The sequence below is a fragment of the Protopterus annectens genome, chromosome 10.part0 (genome assembly GCF_019279795.1).
Source record: "Protopterus annectens isolate FY-2018-M chromosome 10.part0, PAN1.0, whole genome shotgun sequence".
Classification (NCBI taxonomy): Eukaryota; Metazoa; Chordata; order Ceratodontiformes; family Protopteridae; genus Protopterus; species Protopterus annectens.
Window position 1 is genome coordinate 644985731 of NC_056744.1, and position 20616 is coordinate 645006346.

Sequence of the window (20616 nt, forward strand, 5' to 3'; positions counted from 1 at the left end):
AAATATCTGCAGTAATTCCTTTTTAAATACTGTTGGCAGCACAAGTACACTTGCTAAGTATGCTATTTTTCCATCAGTATTGAATTTGTCAAGTAAGCCTTTTTTCTGCATGATAATTTATATGTTCTCCAGAAAAGACAAGTTTGTTTTAGTTCTTCTGTTTGTCTCATCAAGTTCTACTTGCATATTTATTCCCAGATTTTATACCCAACACAGAATTTTTGTTCATTGTAAAAATGTATACCCCATTCTTTACTATATCACCTAAACCTTTACTTTTCTCTTAATTTAAAACCGTCCCTATCATCTCTAGACACTCGTTTGTGCAAATTATGGTTGCTGTTGTCCAAATTTTTAAATCATTATACTGTCTTCTGCATATGTTAAAAGAACTGGAATTCTTAACCCTTCAGGTGTTAATATATCCCACCTCCTTCATTTTGTAATTTATTTCACGTACCATCACATTCATAATGAATGCAAAGAGTATAAAGCTGATTTGGACATCCCTGTCTTACACCACTCTTCATATGTACCTCTTGGCTTAACCAGCCATTTAGAAGCATTTTTACTTTGTGTGTTGGCGTATAGTAATAATAATTTTACTAACTTTTGCACTTACATTCTTTCATTATTACCCTTAAGATTTCATGTCCTGTTGTTTCAAATGCCTTAAAGTCTCCTATCATGATTTTTGCTTCTTCTTTACTATTCATAATGTCATCCACAGTTTATCTGTCAGTAATAAGTCTTGATAACTCTTCCCCTTTGTACAATGTATGCTTTATTCCATAATATTTTCCACGTTAGTTTTGAATCATTTTTTTGTATTATTTTGTATAATCATTATTATTCAATATTATCAGGCTCCAGGTTTTTGTCTTCTATCATCCACATACTTTTAAGTATTCCACTAAATGATTCCTTATACATAAAATTTTCAATTAATCATTCATTCAAAATTTAAAAAAAAGTTTTTTTTTTGTTTTTTCCCAATCCCTTATTTTTTTATACATTTTATACCCTATTCCATCTGGGCATGCAGGTGAGTTTATATTTACTTGTCCTAATACTTTATCTAGCTCAGTTAAAGAAATTTCATTTTCCAGTTTTTATTCTCTTTTTCTGTTGACTTTTTTTTTTGCTTTCCATGTTTTTTTCACTGCCTTCTTTTTTTTTTCTTTAAAAATTCCTTAGGCATACTGTACTACACTGTTCATAATGTTTTCCTGAGTTCTTTGTCTCATTTTACATTTTTTGTTTGTCATTTGTTTACCATCATCCTTTCCTAATCAGGTTAAGTAACTCAATACTTCTCTTTTTCCTTATAAAAATATCTTTGCTTATATAACAATTATTGTATATTTCTTTTTCTGTATTAAAATACTTTTTTCATTATGTTCTGAATCTTCCAATGCGTTGTTTTAAGTAATTTTATAATTTTCTTTCTCTACTTTTCTCACATCATATTGCTACTGTAATTTTTTTGTATATATTTTTCCTTAAATATCATCCACCATTCAGACCAGTTTTTATAGAATGTTTTTGTAGTAATATGATCTTTCCATAACTGTATACCTAAACTATTTCCTTCTTCATTCCATGCTTTCTCATTTTTATTCCTTTGCCTATTTTTTTTCATATTCCTTGTTTTCCTTTATTTCTATCTATATTGCAAGATGATCAGAATATCCCGTTTCAAATACCTCCCCTTCTCTTATAACTAAACCTTTTGGTACTATAATCTGTTTCAGTTCTGTACATACCCCTTTTGTAAGTCCTTGAATTTTTGTCCCAAAGTTTTAACTTACCATATTGTATAACTTTTTACATTTTTCTTGTATCATTTCCTTTCCTTTTATGCTTCCCCTCTTAAATCACAATTAAAATCAGTCTCCTGTTATTGTAATATTCATATTTATCACTATATAGTCTAAAATCTGATTAAATAAGCTTTCCCTTTATTTAAAATTAGCATAGCATATAATGTCATAATTCTGTATACTTGTTCTTTCCATTTTTAATCTACAATGGTTAATCTTCCCATTTTTTGCTAAAGTTCATCTAATATATTTACTGTATTTATAGAGAGTATGGCTATTCCAGAATCTTACCCATTTCCCAAGTTACACATTTTTTCCTCCAATTAGTTTGTCTGTAATCTTTCTTCATTTTAAAACAAAATCTCATGTCCTCTAATATAATTACATCTATATCACATTTATTACACCACTCCAAAATTCCTGTTCATTTTACTATAGTCTTAATACTATTCACATTTACAGAAATCATTGTAAAATTTTCATTTTGTCTTTTCCTTAGTCATGGTTTCATAATGTAATAAATGGAGCTCCTGCCAGCCCAGCTATCTGGAGTTTTGTAAATAATTATGTAATTTCTGAATATTTACATGATTTATATAGAAATGTAAGAGGGAGCTACTGCCAGCACAGCTTTCTGGAATGTTATAAATGGTGGTGTAATTTGTGAATAGCAACATGAGTCATATGACTCTGTTACAGATGTATTAGAACTGTATGTCATTGTATAGATGTGTGCTGAAGAGATATTTTTATACACTAGTGTAGCTGTATAGATACATATATTTTAACAGGGGAGACAAACTTCAGAAGAATGGTTGAGGGTGAGTTACTTTATGGTTGCGCCATAAACAAGAGAGATGTTACCTTTCAGTTTCAGTGCAGTAGCAGACATAATGTCTAGAACTAGATTTTTTTTGTATTGTCTTTAAGTGTGGAGGGATTTAAATTATTTTACGACTTCCACCATTTGCCTTAGATCTAAGAGAAGTCCTTATTTATGTATTTTCACAGAGAGATGCTAAATGCTGCCAGCTGCAATGGGGATTTTCACCTGGGATAGTCAGATGACAAGAAGTGATGTCATCCCCAGCTTAACTGTACAGACTAACAAATTGCAGCAGTAGGCTTTTCTCTCTTACCTACTGATAGTCTCTTGTGCACTGTTGTGTCGTGCCTTACGGGCTCAGCCTGCTCTGTTTGCTATGCTCACTCCGCTCCCCTACCCCCATTCCCACCCACTCCAATATCAATTAAACTTCTAGTTATAGACCACACCCACCATCTTCTCACACTGCCAGTTAGCCTGTCATACCCCATAGCAATGCACTCCACCACACCCTTAATAAAACACCCAGCCCTAACAATTATAGACATTACCCTTATATTGATCCCACTCTTTAACTAAATATGATGTACTGCACACAACAAAACCAACTACTAAAAGCAGTATTCTACCCAGTAACTATCTTCACTCTACTACTGCTTTCCATCCTCTCCTCTTACCACACTCAACTTCAAATCAGCACCTCACCCCCATGGCAAACACAACCCATAGCAGATTCCATAAAACTAAAAGCCTTCCCCATATCACCATGCGACCTTACCTCCTCCCAATCCTTCTCTTACTTTTACAATAAGCTGACAGTCAAAACCAGCCCTCACTCTTCCCAAAGGCAAGTGAAAATAATACATAAACTAACAAAACCCTATCTACACCTACTCCAAAAACTCACTTCCTGTGGTGACATACACCCTAATCCAGGACACATTACATCAACACAAAATCAAATCAGCTAAATCCCCTATACCACAGACCTACCTCATCTTTCCTCCTCTTAAACATAAATGTAAGTATACTTAACAAAATTCAGAATCTCTATGCCCTACTAGCTCTATACAAACCAGATATCACTGTGTTAATTGAACCATGGCTTAAACCAGAACATCACAATAATGAGATTACAGCCCTTAGCTACACTATTATATGTTGAGATGGATTAGAGCAAAAATGAGGAGGTATATCAATATTATCCAAAAAATCATCTCATCATAGAGCAATTTGAGTGTAATGCCCAAGAAGTAAAAGATGAACTAATCCTTGCCAAATTAAAACTAAACTCCAACAAACATATAATTATTGCAGGTGGCCATATCCCACCAGGCAATAACACTACGATAATGGAAATCCTGCTATACTGGATCTCAAACACCCTTCCTCAAGATACCGCACTGTTGGGTGACTTTAATATTGACTGGCTTAAGTGCTCCAGCCACAGTCCTTCTACCTACATTAACCTCCATGGGTTTACCCAAATTATATCTTCCCCCACTAGAATTGAAAAGTCATCCAAACGCCAGTCCATCTTAGACTGTGTTCATTTAACTGACCCCACTCTAGCACAGTGATCTGGCTGTCTTCCTGATGATATAAGTGACCCTCAACCAACCTACCTAATAAGGAATGGGTCCCAACACATCAGCCAATCCATCCTCCGAGTAGTATGTAATAAACAGACCTTTATAGCTACTGACTTCATCAGTGCACTAAAATGCTGTAATTGGACTCCCCTAAAACAACTATCTCTAGATGAAGCTGTGCAGTACTTTAATTCAACCTTCCTAAAAATCTTAAACTATCATGCACCCTCCCAAACTATAAGAATAAAAACTAAATATGCCCCATGGCTAACAAAAGATACCAAAAATACAGTGAAAGAAAGGGGCAAGGCATGGATTCAATTTCATAAAAACAAAACCACTACTTTGAGACAAAAATATCTAGAACTCCATAACAAAGCCAAAAAACAAATTAAATTTGACAAAAACTTAAAAACATGCAAGAAAATATACTCTCAACCTGCAAAAATTCTGGGCCACAATAAATGGTATACTGCACCCAGGGAAATCCACTGCTCCAACCCCTGTGCTACCAAACAACCATGGTAACAGTCAATTTAAAAAGTAGTTTACCAAAACAGTCCAAACCCTTACTAATGCCCAAAGTAGTACTAGTAGCCCCATACCAATAGCTACCCTAACCCCAGCCCAATACACGAAACAATACCCCCAGCTTTTCCATGCACCCTGTGCCCACTAAGGTTATTTCTAAACTCCTTAAGAAACTCAAACTGAGCACACTAACAGCTGATAACCTACCAGCAGATTTCCTTCAGATATCAGCTGAAGATGTAGCCTATCCAGTGTCTATTCTCATAAGTAGGTCACTAGCAGAATACAAGGTACCTACCTCATGGAAAACATCCCATATCATTCCACTGCACAAAAGAGGTAACTCCTTAGAGCTCACCAATTATCACCCAATCACAATTCTATCTCCTTTATTCCAAAATATTAGGAAGAGTTGTTCATTCTCAACTAATGCAGTACCTCCTAAAAACAAACTATTTTCCATTTCCCAGCATGGCTTTGCACCTTCCCATAGCACCACCACAGCACTACTAATGTTTACCAACATAGTTAGCCACCATAGAAACAAGGGTCTATTCGTATCTTCCATATTCTTCGACTTATCAAACGCCTTTGACATGGTAAACCACAGTATGCTTCTTGAAACTCTATCTACCCTAAACATAAGCTCCTCCTCTTGAAACTCTATCTACCCTAAACATAAGCTCCTCCACTATATCATGGTTCAACAGCTACCTATCAGGCCGTCAGCAGGCAGTTCTATGGCAAGACCAATTGTCCCCTCGTTACCAGTATCCATACGAGTCCCTCAAGGTTCAATCCTCGGCCCATTACTGTTCTCGCTATTTACCAACCAGATCGCTACATCCTCACCCAATGCCTCAGTAGTACAATACGCAGATGACACCACCCTTATATGTGCTGCCCCCATCTTAAATGAACTGCAAACCCTAACCCAAAATAGCTTTACTCTAGCCAAGACATGGTTCACTAACATCAAACTAATTCTCATTCCCAAAAAAAACTAATTCTTTTCAGCCCTGGTAGATCTCTTCTAAACAATTTTACCATAAATTCCAAAGATGATATTCAAATCACTCCAACCACACGCACTAAACTGATAGGTGTAGAAATCGATGTTGTGTCTTTTGGCTTTTCCCGGTTAGGGGTCGCCACAGCGGAACTCCGGTCCACTAATGATTGGCAGTAGATTTTCACAAACGCTGAGGTGCCAGCTCGACGTTCAACCTTCAGCGAAGGCACGCCCATTTACGCATGTCTTTCGAATGGCCACCCAACCGTGGGGAGGACATGCAGACTCCACACAGGTGTAGAAATCGCTAATAACCTGAAATTTGACATCCACATAATGCAAACCATTAAGAATGTAAACAAAAAGCTAGGGCTCCTCTATAGGAATAAACATTGTATCACTATACATACCAAAGCCAGTATTGCTAGGACTCATCTCCTATCCATTCTTCTGTATACCTCCCATATCTTGACTAATCTCCACCAGTCTGATCTAAACAAAATGGAATCTTGTTATGACAAGATTGCCAATTTTGCCACTGAAGCCTCCTCAACTATTGCTACTAAATCAACTCTCAATAGCACACAACCTCTACTACCTTCCTGATAAAACCCCAGCACTCCAGCATCTACTTCAGCCCCACATTACCACTAGAGCCTTAAGATCTAGCAACCAGATCGTAATAAATGTCTTCAAACATAAAAACGATGCTGGTAAATCTCTCTTAGCCTGCACTATTGCCAGAATCTGGAATTCACTACTAATCCAAATAACATCTAACTCCACTGTTCAAATTAAAAATATTCCTGAAAACCCACTATTTAAACAACAGGCTTTGCTCATGCTACACCCCATACACCCCAGGTTAATCTTTACCAATACACTGTTGAAAAGATTCTGCTGAAGACCACCCGGTTTTCCCCTGGAAAGTTTGTTTACCTGCTGTTATTTACTTTACTAAACTAATATATGTATTCTATGGTACTGGCAATATCCTGCAGTAATAACATTATCACCAGTCTGATGCCTTAACTGTTATTTCTTGTTTTAAAAAAGTGCTGTTTCAATGTTAACTTGGTTACTTTACAAATTGACTACTTTTAGCTTTTCTAAATCTCTGCTTTGGTGTATGCTTATATATATGTTATATTTCTCTCTTGAATTGTATTAGATTATGCTGTATTGTATTTTGGAGCTTTTCTCCCTGGGCCTCCACTGAACACAGACCTGTGTCCAGTCGGACTATCCCGGTAAACAAATGTAAAATAAAAATAAAAAAATGCAAGAATCTCAGCAATATTTGAGGTATTAATTTAAGAACTCACTGAGAGAGGTAGAGCATGTTGTATTTTGTCTTTGACCTGACAGCATCAGCTGGAAATCCACTCACCACATCTGCCTGCTTGTTGTTCTGTAAGTAAGTTTACTAGGGTACAGTAATTTCTTTTGGATATAGTCAGGAATATAACTGAGCTTAATTTAGATGTTTTTATTTGTCTGAGACTGTCCTGCAGTGTTTTAAGTATTTCCTGTGATTTTGAACTCTGAAGTTACTGTTCTTATTTACTGAGTATTTTCTTGTTCTTTTATTATTTATTATTAAATATATTTAAACCTTTCAGTTGTGGCTGATATTTGTGAGAAATATTTAAGCTCAGAGTACTTGCATATCTGTTCAGTGATGCTGTGCAGGCTACTCCTAATAGCCTAGCTCTTGGTCAGACTACCATTTGGATTTAATAGTAACATTACACAGTAAGATTGGACACCCTTTGCCAGGGACATTAAAGTAGCTGATAAGTAGTGGCTAGTGGCAGTGAAAACTACCTTATAGCCTGGGCAGAAGGAGGCCTAGCTAGTAAACGTGTGCCAGCCTTTCCCAGGTGTGTGTGTGTGTGTGTGTGTGTGTGTGTGTGTGTGAATCAAACCTCAAAGTGTGTGTGTGTGTGTCAGCTCCTTGGGCAGGAACACAAAGCACTGGTTGGACAGAGAGGGTGTTAGAGGTCTTGTCTTGGCCATTAAGCTGAGAGCTCATCCCTATAGCTGTGCCAGTGGGGGGAGTTTTATTGGGGATCTGGAGAAAGAGGGAGAAATCACCCCTAGACTGACTGTGGTTTTTGTGTTCTCTAATGGGAAATTGCACTTTACTTTGTGTGTACTTGTGATCCCCCCAGTGTGTACTTCCCCCACTGTTGCCAGTGGTGAGGATTGAGGCTCCTTGATTACTGATCCAGTGCTGGGGCGTCACACATAAGTTCATAGCTACTTACTAGGCTAGCTTTCCTAGTAGACCTTTCTAAGCCTAACCAATTTCATTCCCAAAGGTGAGAATCAAACACTGTACCTTGTGTCTGAGTCAAACACATTAGATGTTATACGCACCAAGCCGCAATCTTACCTGTATATATGTCCTTTTCATCTATTTCCTTTGTTATTTTTTTTTGTACTTACACCTTTAAAATTTCTTATGTTTTTTTCTCATTTTACCAATATAATTTTTTTTCCCTTTTACTACCTCCCAGTTTCTTTTTCATCACTTATTTCAGAAACTTCTTCTGTGTCCTATTTTTTCTCCTCTAATTTTGATTCTGTTTCTGCTGTACATTTTCCCCTTCGTTCATTTTCTTCTTTTCTTTGTTTTTTTTCCTTATTCTTGTTTTCATTTTTATAGTCCATCCTTAAATGTCCAATTTATCATATGCCCTCCTTTTCCACAAAAAAATTTGAGTTGTTCCCAGTATTTTACAACACCCCATTCCTCTCCACATTTGTCATGCTTAGCATATGTGTAATTTTTTTCTATTTTTAACACAGTTACAGTCCCAGCCACCAGTCTAGAAACCCCTTTTATCATAAACTTTTGCATTGTCCAGTAATTCCTTGCATAAAGCTTTCAAATGTCCTTTCCAAGTCTTTCTATCTCTGTTCAAAATTATACATGAATATTCTTTTTTGTTTCCCTATTAAATGCTTTTATCACATAGATTCCATGTGTTAGTCTTTTTTTTCATGTTCTCCAAGAAAATTTTCCATCAAAAAATGGTCTCAAGTATAATGTCACAAAATGTCTCTCTGTTAATAAGAATAACTACTCTTACCTTGTGTGCTTTTACACCCACTGGAACTATTAAATTGTCCCACACATCATACCTCTCCATTTCTTTGTAGTCTTTACTTTGAAGCCTTGCCACATACTTCTGTGTACATTTTCTTCTGCCTTCTTTTCTGCTACTCCACTTTGAATTTTTAGTTTCTCTGCATATTTTTTCCATCTCACCAGTATTCGTCAGGATTGTCTCTGCATCCCGCTTTTGTATTTTTTCTATAATGTCTCCCCTAGGAAACATTCCCTTCATTTTCTGGCTCACTCTGCACCACCATTTCTTTAAGTAAATCATCCCACAGCCCTACAGACTGGAGGGTTTCTAATTATACACCCATCCTTTGCTGACTCATCTCCATCAAACAGGTTTCTTTAAAACATTTTCTCAGAATCCTGCACACATTATCCTGTCTCAGTATTTGTTTTCTCCTTTATTTCTTTCAACACCCCATCTCCTTCTCTCTGCATCTACCTCCTTGTTTATCTGTGCCACCTCTGCACCTGGAACAGAAACGAGAAGTGCTCCTCCAAAATGGGTCCCACTCACAACAGTGAAAGAGGGTAGGGGAAGTTCCCTAATGCCCTGACTAAGTTTTCCCAGTAGTATAAATGTCATTTCGAGTCTCCCCTGAAAAAAGGCCAGTTAATTAATGGAACTAATCCCAATTAAAAAAGGATAACTAAACTAAATTGGTCAACAAAGGATAACTGAACTAAATACATCTTATCTATACGTTGCTCAAGATTGCCATCAGTCCCAAGTCCTCTGTAATAGCTCCATTTCAGCTTTCTTAGCTACCGTACCCATAGTGGTAGGTCACTAAAAGGCCTGATTTCACTTCTGAAAGTCATAAATCCATGTATTGCAGAACGTTATCATCAGGTCTCCTGTCATAGCATTTGCTGTTAATATGAATTTCTTGATGTTTGTCCAACTTATAACATGTAGTTATATGATTAGAAAGAGAATTGTAATCCTCTGTGGGTTTACCCTCTGAGACTAAAGCTGTTAAAGTTTGAGCAGTCATCACTTTCACAGACAGAATTGGCAGAATATATGTTTGCATGTAGCATTGTTAATTTTACCCTTCTTGCTACACATGTACCATTCCTAAGTTTAAATGTGAAGCTGTCCTATCTTGCCTTCATTCTTAACTTGTGGGTTTGGAACTGATCATCTGTTCCGACTCGGCCATTTACTAAAGCTCGAGGTCTTGAACCAGCTCATGGCCTACTCCGTATCCCATGATGCCTTAGTAATTTCCCAGATCTCATTTGCCGCTGAAACAGTTCAAGCATTTTTGGACCAGCTGTGGCTAAGTTCTTGATTTTTGTCTTTTTGTCTGACATAGATTTTACAAATAGAGTTCTAGAATTGGGTGTGATAGGCTTTTCTAGGTAGTGTGACATTTTTCACTGTTGGTTTTTGACTTATGTAAATCTTGGCCATTTTATTAGGCCTTTAATTAGCCTATCCCGTCTATCCAGCATGGAAAGTTAGAGTTGGCGCCTTTTTTCTTAAACTACTGTGGCACTTGTCAGAGAAACAGTAATCTCTTTTTATAGCTTGTTTAAATTAGACAGCTTCTTCTCCTCTTTTTCTGGTGTTCTCCCTAGACAGAGTTTTTTGCAAGTGTGTGAGCGTTTATCTACTACTGTACAGGCTTGTTTAAATTAGAGTCCTGTCTGTGCTAACCCATTTTAAATTAGAGGGTTATTTCCTTTTTTCCTCTGGTGTGCAGTGTGTTTAAAAAAAAAAATCTTTGTTGCTGTAGTTGCATAGAGTTGTTAATATGTTGAAGCAAGGTAGAGTCTAAGCCTTCAGGTTTTAAAAAGTGTTCAAAATGTTCCCAGAAAATGTCAGTTACAGACAACCATTCTGAATGTGTGTATTGCTTAAGTCCACTACATTTGCAAGAGTCATGTGCCATATGTCACTCATTAAGCTCTAGAGTGCTGATGGAGAGGAAAAATAAATTGATTTTAAAAGGACTTTTAAAGACGTCCTTTTCTGATGCTTTGGAGGAAGGTCATTCCATATCACCACTAAGTTCTCCTGCTGAAAAAGTCTGGTAAATCAACAAAAAGGTCCTCTTCCTCGGACTCAGGACCTTCTCAAAAAGTACTGAGAAAATCATCAGATCCAAAGGTTTTTGGATCCAACAAGCCTTCTACATTGGCCCCATCAGTTACGGAGCCATTGGTAGTGCAAATTCTGAGCCAGTCCCCTGTGTTGGAACCGGTGTCCCTGAATCTTAGGTCTTTGCTATTGCAAAAAGCTTATTTACCCGCTCCTTCCTCTTAGTCCTCCAGAACCTTGTCTGATGAGGATGTGGATCGTGTGGTGCAGACTCTACTGAGTACACTGGTGCTGGCTAAATTATCGGAACTGACCCAGCGGGTCTCAGAACCAAGTACAACTATCCCCTCACTGTCAATTCCTCCGACCCACGAGGCCTTGGAGCTGGAAGACTTAGACCTTGTTGTGGTGGAACCATCAGAACTGAGACCAGCCCCTTGAACTTTGATTCCAACATCTGCTCTGACTACATCTGTGCCGTCTGAGCCTGAGGGGTCTAGGAGCTGATGCTCTCCGGTTGCATCCGGGGGGGATAGTCGGATCGGACACTCGTCAGAGCCGACTTTACCTCTCAGGGTCTCTGCACGGGTGGGCTTGACTCCATCTGCTTCAGAGCAAACTACCATGGCTCTGGGGGAGCCTACTGGTTCTTCTGAGCTGGAGGTTTCCTCAGGTCATGGGTGAGGGGCTTTTGAGGTGATGAGAGTGCTATCCCCACGAGCAACTCCACCCTCAGGCCTTGTCATTCCTTCCCAGAAAGTACCAGTGTCAGTCTCGGCGCAACCAATCCCACACAAGCATGGACACCCAAGGCCTCAGGATCCCCGAGTGGGTGAGCCCATCTCTTAGGTTCATAGGCAGGTACTAGGTTATCTGCCCAAAGGCATTTATAAGCCTAGCCAGAATGTGTTGGCTTTCGCCGCTCCCTTAGGTTAGTTCCCTGTGCCTCTGTCCAGCAGATCCACTGAAGCCCTTGGAGGGCTCTGGTGATGAATGCAGCACAAACTGAGCAAGAATCCTGCAAGTGGGAAGTCCCTAAACAGTAAATACACTGCCAATGTGGAGGCTGAGGCAGGATTTTATGCCCACAAGCAGGAACACTTCTTGAAGCCTGAAGACTTTTCTAACATTGGAAGATGAAAAATGTACTATATAAATTCACACAGCAAGCTATTTAAAGCGATTCAAAATATCTAACTATCCTAACACTAGTCCTAAGAACACACACAGAGGAAAACTTGAAAAAACACACTAATCTAATATTTACTAATGCAAAGAACCTAGCACTACTATAACCTATTTACTGTAGTAAAATATTTGGAAAAGGAGGAGAAACAGCTTCACTTACCATGAAAAGTAATGGTGATCTGTCCACACATCTGGTTAGGCAGGCAGCAAACAACATCTGAGGTAATTCAGGCAGGAGGCGAGTTGTAAGTAGGGCAGGAGTCAGATATCAGGGATCCAAAGCTTTGGTATAAGGTGCCAAGGTCGGATCCGGCAGGATCTGGCAACCCACGTTGAATCAGATGGAAAAAGACAGCACTGGATCATGTTTTTTTTTTTTTTTTCTCCAGTGGGACATCCATCCTAACAAAGCTCAATTGTTTGGAAAACTGATGGATGCCTATTAAGGTGCCTGGTACCTCACTCCTATCCAGTATTTTGTATACCTTCTGGACTGTCTGAGATAATCACTCTAGGTTCCCTCTTCTCTACCATCATGGTAGGCTTAAGTCTTGACATATGTGCAGGAAGAGAGACACCATACTAGCCTCCAGTGGAGTTGCTGCAATGGGCATCTGAGAAGTAATTGGATGTACCAGAGATTTTGGATGCATCTCAGAGGGAACATCTGAAGTAGACTGGGCAGATGAAGATATAGGCCTTGGTTTTCAGATCTTCCTTTTGGGTGTGAGTGGGACATCAGATGCTGAAAGCTCTGCTATCTTGCTTTCCAAGAGGTACTTCATGGACAGTGTCTAAGTATTTAGAGAGAGAAGTCTGGTTCAAAGGGTTTTTGGAGCAAATGACTGGCAGATTTTACAGTTTCTGTTATCTTGCTTATCCTGTGAACAAAACAGGCACTGGGAGTAAAGGTTTTTAGAAGAGATATGTCTACCACAGTTGCACTTCCCCCTCTCATTACTGGGCATGAACAAATCTCAAGTACAACAGGAAGAATAAAAAGGTTCCCTAATGGGGTACTTTTCTGAATAAGTCAAGACCTGTGGTACTGACAATGACAATGTATTCAGACTGACATGAGTGAAGATCCTGCATCTGGACTGGTGGCAAGATAGTTTTGGGACCTTATGCCCATACGTCTTCTTATGTACCCCTACACCTGCAGGCTGAGGTCATACACTGGACTTGTGTATGGTTTGTCATGAAGGTTTTGGCTTTGGTACACCAGCCAAGATAGGATAACCTATCAGTATTGGAATCTGTAACAGTGATCCAAAGGAGGACATCTTGTTATACAAGTCCATAAACAAGTAGTGAATAGATATGAGATTTCTTTAAACTTCAATGTAAATAATTCCCTCAAGTACAGCGATAATTCTTGAGGGAATTCACCAAGTACAGCAATAAATCTTTGTGAATGTAACTATCCCAACATAAACTGGGAGCTAGTGAGTTCTTCACACTACGAATAAAAATTCCTACATACAGTTGACTTAGAAGGATTATCACAAATTACTATATCCAATATAAGAAATAAAATAGTGGAACCGGTTATAATTAACAGTAGTGGTATTACTCCAAATCTCCATCATTGAGGACTGGGTACTGCAATCATACTCTTTTAACCTTCAGTATTAACAAGGTAAACAAGTGTAACATTACAAAAAATTTCAATCTAAACCCTTTGACCTTAGATATTGACATAATAAAAAACACTTTAAGTAACATTAACTGGGTAAGTACTTCATGACTTCCGCATTCAGACTATGGAAGCAAACTGCTCCAAGTATTTTATAATTCTCCCTTGGACTCTATTACCAAAACAAAAAGTTAAATTATTCTAATCCAAATTACCTTTTTGGTGTAATTGTCATTTAAAAAGGTTACACTTTTCAAAGAAAAGCTATGCATTCTATAAGAAATATTCTACTCCATAAAATAAAAGGTTAAATTCTGTAAGAAGTTACGAGGGAGCATTGCGGAGACCAACACACTGTATAACTAAATGACAGCAAGGGTTATTACAAATACGATAAACTCTCAAAAAGGAATTCAGTAATAAAAAAGAAAAAACAAAGAATTCAGCAATAGTTCCTTTAATGGTAAACAATTCTCATATACATGAACCTGAAGCAATGGTCAAGGAATTCAAAAGGTATCTTACTTAACTATACTTAATCAAATTACTATATTAAGAAGGAATGTATTTGTTACTGGACACATGCCATCTCCCTACTTTGAGCTACATGAAATAAGAAATAAACTGAAACCAGCAAAAAGATACAGTAGTTTACAAGCCCTGGCAGTTTTAGTGGATTGTTTACTAAAATGCTGGAAGGCACAGTAGTAAAGTTTGTTATACATACGTGCTGATACATACTTACGTCTCCAGTTGTAGACCAGTCCAGTCTGGCCTCTTTCCTGGGGAAGTGCTCTGAAAGATACATTTTAAACAAATTGATACAACTGAGAACGTGTAAGACTAACAATATGACCCAGCATGGTTGTATAGAAGTCTACTCAACTCTATTGAGCCTGACTGATTTTTATGATAATGTAAGTCAGGCAAATGCTAAATGTTCAACAGCAGTAACTGAGTATTTGGATTTATCAAAGACATTTGACACACAGACCAGGTAATATTAACACTGGATTCCACTAATTGCAGTCCATGCATTACCTGCTACTTTCATAACTGGCTAATAAAATTACTGCAAAGAATAGCAATACTGGGGGCCATTATTTGATAAAAGACAAAAATGACAGGTGTACCCTCCAAGGGCTCTCCAAATTAACCTAGACATTTCTACCTTCCACAGGTCAGCTTATGTGTGGTTTACCAAATATGCACACAACTACAAAATCGGGATTGCAAGGACATCTAATACTGAAAAAAATGATATTGAACAAGTATATAACAAGTACAGGGGAACAATAACACAGAATAAGTGTACAATACAGCACATCAAAATGAAAATTTTGGGGAAAATTTCAGTTGACTACAGTATTCAATTGTTCAGCAAATTCTTGGAACAAGTCTAAGTGTTCAATGATTTGTATATATTGATATAGCAGTTTAAACCTTAACGAATATATTAACTTCCACTGATCTCAGTTCATGAAACTAGTCAGACTGGTATTCAAGATCATGGTAGCCTTAGAGCCTTTTCACTTTAAAACATCTCAAAGCAGAACCACTGTACATTATGACTTTGCTTTTTGTGGTAATAGCCTTAGTCAGACATCTTCATTACAGTCAGTGCAATATAGATTTGATAAATTAATACCACATTTGAAAAACTCGAGGCTGCCCAGGCTTAATTTATCCAAAGTTGCATACAGGTTATTTTGAAGCAAGTTGTGCCAAGTCTTTAAGGTTTACAAATCCAAACTGCTTCAGTCTATGATGGACTGGCAGACTTGATCTGTGGATCAACTGACCAGGATGCATTTAGAATTTAAAACAAAAAAGGAATGCACTTGTAAGTCTGTCATTACGTAGATTTTGGAACAGATGGTTCTTCATTAAAAGGTAAAAGCAAAAGCCTAAATGATTTTTAAATTAAGGTTGGATTCAGCAACATGGGTTAACATGTTCAGCCATAACATTATACACACAGAGCATTTCACAATATACTTCAGGTCTAAATACTGGTTTATAGGTTCACAGGTGTGTAACTAGGCTAACAACCACAAAGGGCCATTTTAAGCCTAGCCATGTATCCCAAATCTCTGCAAAGTTCTGATACCCTTAATAAGTGTCAGCAGGGGCTTAGGAGATGACACATTTACAAGCAGGGGCCTGGGAAATAAGCTATTTATAGGCTGCCTGTGTCTTTTAGGCATAGGTACCAAACCATGAATGAACTTCTTGTTCCTGTTTACAAACTTAAAGCGTAGATCACCAGAGCTATGAGCAACAGTGCCTCAGACTTGAGGTGTATGAGGGCCCTCATGTCCTATGTTAGGAAGCCCAGCAACAGCAATGGTGCGTTTCCCCAGAACATTTTTACAAAGATGGAAAACTAATGCTGCCAGGGTCAGTAGGATGCTATTAAAAGGGATTCTGGGTCTCTTTTGTCTTTCTTTATTATCCTGGGAAACAGAAGGATCAGAGGGAATATGTACTACAAGAAACCTGTCCAGCTGATACAAAAGGCATCCCTCACCCAAGACTCCCCAACATGTGCTCTTGAACATAACTTTTTCAAAACTCTTCTCTGAGATGACCCCATCTGAGCACTAACTGAAGACTTCCCAGGGCTGCATCCACTTGTGTGGATCAGCTTTCAGTCTGGTTAGAGCTTCCATACTGGACTACACTGACGCGAGAGGAAGCAGACTACCTTTAGGGTCATCTGAAAATGGGCAAAGTCAATTCCCAGGCACTCTTGGTTAGGCTGCAAAAGGTTTAAGAATGTGTACAATTCCTGTTTTTTATATATATTATTATATTATATATACATACACATGGCAGTAGTATTTTCTGTGGCTATCTGGAGGACGCTCACTTATCCATAACCATTTGAAAACCTTGAAAGCCTGAATCAAAATCACCAACTCTTTCACATTTACATGCTTCTTCTCTTGGGTTGCATTTCGCAGTCTTTAGAGTTTGTATTACTGTATGCATGATCTCCAACCAATGTCTGAAACATCTGTTATTAGTCCTTGGCTTGGAGAAGGGAGGGGTTTTCTGAACAATAAGAGCAGTCACATTTAGACGCAGGGTAACATGGGAATCACTTCTTCCAAGGACTTGGAATGTTGGTTTCAGATGAATCTCAGGCATCACTAGAGACTTCTCACGTGCAGCCTGGCCAGAGTTACTATTAAGATGAATGAGGGCATGTATCACAGAGCCCTGAAACACTCCTTGTCTAACATCCTCCCTTCCAGAACTGATAATCAAATACTTCCAGAGATGTTTCAGTTTCCCTTGTAAAGAAAAGATTTCTCACAGCTAAAGTCGAACAGAGATCCCAAAACAATCATTGAATTAAAAGAGGTTAGATTTTATTTTGTTATGCCGAAGTAGAACCTTAGACTTTGAAAGTATTCCATTGTGAAGGAAAAGGCACTTTCTACCTCCTCCGGACAGACTGCCTGAATGATGCATTTGTGCAAGTATGAGTGAATCTGAATGCCTTTTGCTCTCAGTTCTCCAGATTAGTGAATCACTTTGTAAAAGCCCTAGGAGCAAAAGCCAAATCAAAGGGCAATGAGGAAACTGACAGTGGGTGCTTACTATTTCAAATTTGAGAAAGCTCCTATGGTCCTTGTAAACAGGAATGTGAAGGTAAGTATCCTTGAGACGTAAGGAAATCATCAAATATACACATACCAAATTCAAAAAGAGCAATCGCCAGTAGGCATGGTCTGCACACACCAGTTTGTTAGATTCTGCCTCCTCCAGAATTAAGACTGCCATGGCTCAATAAAAAGAAAAAATGGTGCAGCATACATCAGTACTGACTAGATTTGAAGTTCACAGCTCAGGTGCTAGTCTATGCAGACTGGTTACAAAGACAGCATTATCTCCATTATAAGGACCTATGTTCTTTACCAGAGGAGATGAAGCCCTAGAACTGGCTGACTACAGAACACAGAATCAGTACTACCCAAGTGACATGCCCAGCATGAAACTCTGCCTTACAGAACATTATTCTGTATCACACAATGAACTAAATTCTGAACTTAATGAAAGCAAACAGGAACTGGGCTGTAAAATTAGGGACCAAATCCTACAAGATCTATGCATAAGAAAGTCCATGTTATGAAAAAGAAGTTATGTACTCACCATAACATTCCATGTGAGTTGCCCATATCGCCTTCATTCTTAACTTGTGGGTTCAGAACAGAGGATGTTCCGACTCGGCTGTTTACTAAAGCTCGAGGTCTTGAACCAGCTCATGGCCTACTCCCTATCCCATGATGCCTTAGTACATTCCCCAGATCTTGTTTGTTACCTCAATAATTTACATAGAAAAAAATTATAAGGTAACTCTCCATACCTTAAGAAGCTAAGAAGAGGGCAGGTACCACCTTGTCTAATTTGTGACCTCTCGATCCTCCAGAATCCATAAGGACGGGGTTAGGAGGGTGGGACATAAGAATGAAGGTAAGATAGACAACTCACATGGAACATTATGGTGAGTACATAATTTCTTTATGTGAAGTTGTCCTATCTCGCCTTCATTCTTAACTTGTGGGACAGCATCCCTAGCACCATCTTTCTTGGGTGGCTCAAAGGAGAATATTCTTCACAACTGTGGACCCAAAAGAGGCCATGTCCCTGAACGTCAAATCTACTTTGTAATGAGTGATAAAAGTATGAGGTGTGGCCCACGCTGCTGCGCAAATAGTATCAATTGGCAGTTTTGTATGGAAAGCAAAGGAGTTTGAAATAGCTCTTGTGGAATGAGCCTTTACTTTGTTTGGGACCTGCTTATCAACTGACTGGTAGGTATAAAAGATGCAATGTGACAACCACCTGGATAGGGTGGTTTTTGTCGCTGGTTGCCCTTTTTTGGAATCTGAAAAGGATGCAAATAGTTGATCAGTTTTCCTAAGGTCTGTAGTTCTGTGTAGACAAAAACATAGCTGCCTATGTACATCAAGTTGGTGCAACATGTATTCTGCCTTATCATCATACTTGGGGAAGAAAACTGGAAGATCTATAGACTGATTTAGGTTTGATTCTGAGCATACTTTTGGGAGAAAGGATGGGTTTGTGTGGAGTGAGAGTCTGTCATTATGAAACAGGATATATGGTGGTTTGATTGATAATGTTTGTAGCTGAGAAACCCTCCTGGCTGAGGTAATAGCCACTAAAACAAAATTGTTTTCCAGGATAAGAACTTCATGTGACAGGATGAGGCAGGTTCAAAGGGTGGGAGAATTATCTTGGATAGTACGAAGTTTAGGTTCCATGGAGGTAAGGGAGGTTTTATGGGTGGCCTTACATTAGTACCCCTCAAAAAAGCTTTACACAGTCTATGGGACATAACATTGGGTCCTTCTTGTCCCGAATGAAAATTAGAAATTGCTGCTAACTGTACCCGAATAGTAGCTGCAGCTGCTCCTTCATTAAAAAGTTGTACAGAAGAAGATAGGTTAGGTAGCCTGGCTACGTTTGGAACTGGAGCAGCCAAGCTGTCAATTTGAAGGTTTGTAGGGACGGATGGAACATTCCAGAAGGATGAGTCAGGAGATCTGGAACTGGGTCCAGAATCCAAGGCTCCTCCTGAAGATGAGGTCATACAAAGGAAAACCAGATTTCATAGGGCCAGTAAGGGGTTATAAGAATTAAGATTCTTCCCAAAGCACTGGCTTTTTGGAGAACTTTGGGTATTAGTGGAAAAGATGTGAATGCATAAAGAAGACCCAGGGACCAATCATGTACAAGTGCATCCCTTGGGGATTCCACTGGAGGGGGGATTAGGGCAAGGTGGCTGCTGCATTTGACATTTATGGATGTGGCAAAAAGATTGCAGCAAGGCTGGCCCCAAGCTCAGAAAATCATCTCTGCTACTTCTTGTTATAAGGATCACTCATGAGGCATAAGAATCGCTCTGCTGAGTTTGTCTGCAATCATGTTATATTTCCCTGGGATGTGCATTGCTATCAGAAAGCATTGGGAAGAAGTCGCCCACTGCCATACCCTCAGGGACTCTCTGCAAAGGGGATAAGATCTGGTTCCTCCTTGTTTATGTACCATACCACTGACATATTGTCTGTTTGGACTGCAATCGTTCCCAGCTGAAGAGAGTCTTGAAATAATTGCAATGGTAGAAGCACACCTCTCATCTCTAGGACACTGATGTGCAGATGGACCTTGTGCTCCTGCATGTGCCTTGGACTGTTCTCCCCTAATAATGCCCCCCACCCTATCAGGGAACCATCCGTGGTCACTGTAGCAACCGGTTGTGGAAGAACAAACCATCGGCCTAAGGTCACCTGATCTAAGTGGAGCCACCAACGAAGATCTCTTTTGCAAAGGTTTGTCAGGATACTATAATGTGACATCGGGAGCTCCTGCATGGACCACTGAGTGAACAGTAGACATTGTAGCATTCTCATGTGCATTCTCGCTAGGGGAATGACTGTTATCGCTGCCGCCTAAACCATTCTTACTTGGACTTTTGTTTTGAGAAGGAGCTGTTGCACTTGTATTCGCAGGGTTTGAACTCTTTCTGGTGGAAGTTTTACTCTCATTAATGTCGTGTCTAAGCTTGCACATATAAAAACAATATGCTTTGATGGCAAGAAGGCAGATTTTTTCAAACTTTATTGTAATGCCCAGGCAAGAGCAAAGTGTTAGGGTGGTGTCTCTTGCCTCAGTTAGTAGATGCTTGGTGGTGGCAGTCAGGAGCCAGTCATCCGGATATGGAAGCACCCGGAATCCTAATCATCTCAAGTGAGTAGTAACTACTGCCATACATTTGGTGAACACTCTGGG